Below are 1,953 nucleotides of genomic sequence, written 5' to 3' on the forward strand. Positions count from 1 at the left end.
AGAGGCTGAAAGGGTGGGTATGGGATTTGGGACTCTTTTACCATGAGCACATACCCAACAAAAAATATTTTTTATTTAAAAAACTTTTTGAGGTATAATTGACATATGACATTATATTAGCTTCAGGTATACAACATAATGATTCAATACTTGTGTGTGTGTATATATAAATATATGTATATATATTGAGAAATGATCACTACAACAAGGCTAGTTAATGTCGGTCACCATACATGCTTACATATTATTTGTCTTCTGATGAGAACTTTTTAAAATCTATTTTCTTAGTAACTTTTAAATATGCTATACAGTATTATTAACTACAGTCACCATGTTGTACATTACATCCCCATGACTTATTTATGTTAGAACTGGAAGTTTGTACCTTTTGACCCCCTTTACACATTTGTTCCCCCAACCTCCGGCAACAACACTGATCTGTTCTCTGTGTCTATAAGTTCATTTTTTGTTGTTTTTTGGCGGGTTGTTTTTGTTTTGTTTTTGGATCCTAAATATAAGTGACATCTTATGGTATTTGTCTTCCTCTGTCTGACTTACTTCACTTAGCATAATGCCCTAAAGGTCCATCCATGCTGTTGTAAATAGCAAGATTTTCTTCTTTTATGGCTGAGTAATATTCCTGTGTGTGTGTGAATGTGTGTGTGTGTGTGTGTGAGACATTTGCCTATCCATTCATTCATTGGTGGACGCAGTTTGTTTTCATATCTTGGCTATTCTAAATAGTGTTGCAATGAACATGGGATGCAGATATCTCTTCAACATGGCATTTTCATGCCCTTTGGATAAATACTCAGAAGTGGAATTTCTGTATCATATGGATCTACTTTAACTTTTTGAGAAATCTCCGTATTGTTTTCCATAGTTGCTGCACCAATTTACATTCGCATCAACAGTGCACCAGAGTTCCCTTTCTGTCCTTGCCAACTCTTGTTATTTCTTGTCTTTTTGATGATAGTCATTCTGACAGGTGGGAGGTGATATCTCATTGTGGTTTTGATTTGCATTTCTCTGATGAGTAGTGATGTTGAGTACCTTTTCATATACCTGTTAGCTATCTCTATGTGTCCTTTAAAAAAAAAAGTCTATTCAGATATTCTGCTCATTTTTGAATTAGATGCTTTGTTCTTACTATTAAGTTGTTTGAGTTCTTTATATATTTCAAATATTAACTCCTTATCAGAAATATGGTTTGTAAATATTTTCTCCCATTCTGTAGGTTGCTTTTTGTTTTGTTGATGGTTTCCTTTGTTTTACAGAAGCTTTTTAGTTTGTTGCCGTAGCTTTTGGTATCAAATCCAAAAAATCATCATCAAGACTGATGTCAAGTTGCTTATGCTTATGTTTTCTTCTAGGAGTTTTATGGTTTCAGGTCTTTTTTTTTTTTTTTTTTTTTTTTTCGGTACGCGGGCCTCTCACTGCTGTGGCCTCTCCTGTTGCGGAGCACAGGCTCCGGACGCGCAGGCTCAGCGGCCATGGCTCACGGGCCCAGCCACTCCGCGGCACGTGGGATCTTCCCAGACCAGGGCACGAACCCGTGTCCCCTGCATCGGCAGGTGGACTCCCAACCACTGCGCCACCAGGGAAGCCCTGGTTTCAGGTCTTACACTTGATCACTTCATGAATCTGTGTGCACCTTGCTCGGGGCCATGCTAATCTTATCTGTATCATTCCGGTTTTAGTATATGTGCTGCTGAAGCGAACAAAGCAAAATTTCTTTTAGCATCTCAGTGTGTATGTGCACTTTTATTTATATATGGTAGGGTGGCAGTGGGGATTAGAGTACATCTGAAATACAACTTAATGTATTGAATGTACTGCTACGTAAAATATATGCCGTTGGAATAAACAGCTGTCAACTCGTAAAACTGCCTAATCTGTGAAGTGCTGAGCTATGTTCACGGCATAAGCAGTGGGCTTCGTGTGCTTTCCCTA

General features: G+C 38.1%; 1 non-coding gene across 1 annotated transcript; it reads right to left on the reverse strand.

The window, feature by feature from the left end:
* Positions 1 to 1,620: 1,620 nt before the first annotated feature.
* LOC116742104 lies at positions 1,621 to 1,722 on the reverse strand. The gene has a single exon (XR_004346372.1). It is a non-coding gene; the product is annotated as a U6 spliceosomal RNA (small nuclear RNA).
* Between the last annotated feature and the right edge of the window lie 231 nt (positions 1,723 to 1,953).

The sequence above is a fragment of the Phocoena sinus genome, chromosome 16 (assembly GCF_008692025.1).
Source record: "Phocoena sinus isolate mPhoSin1 chromosome 16, mPhoSin1.pri, whole genome shotgun sequence".
Lineage (NCBI taxonomy): Eukaryota > Metazoa > Chordata > Mammalia > Artiodactyla > Phocoenidae > Phocoena > Phocoena sinus.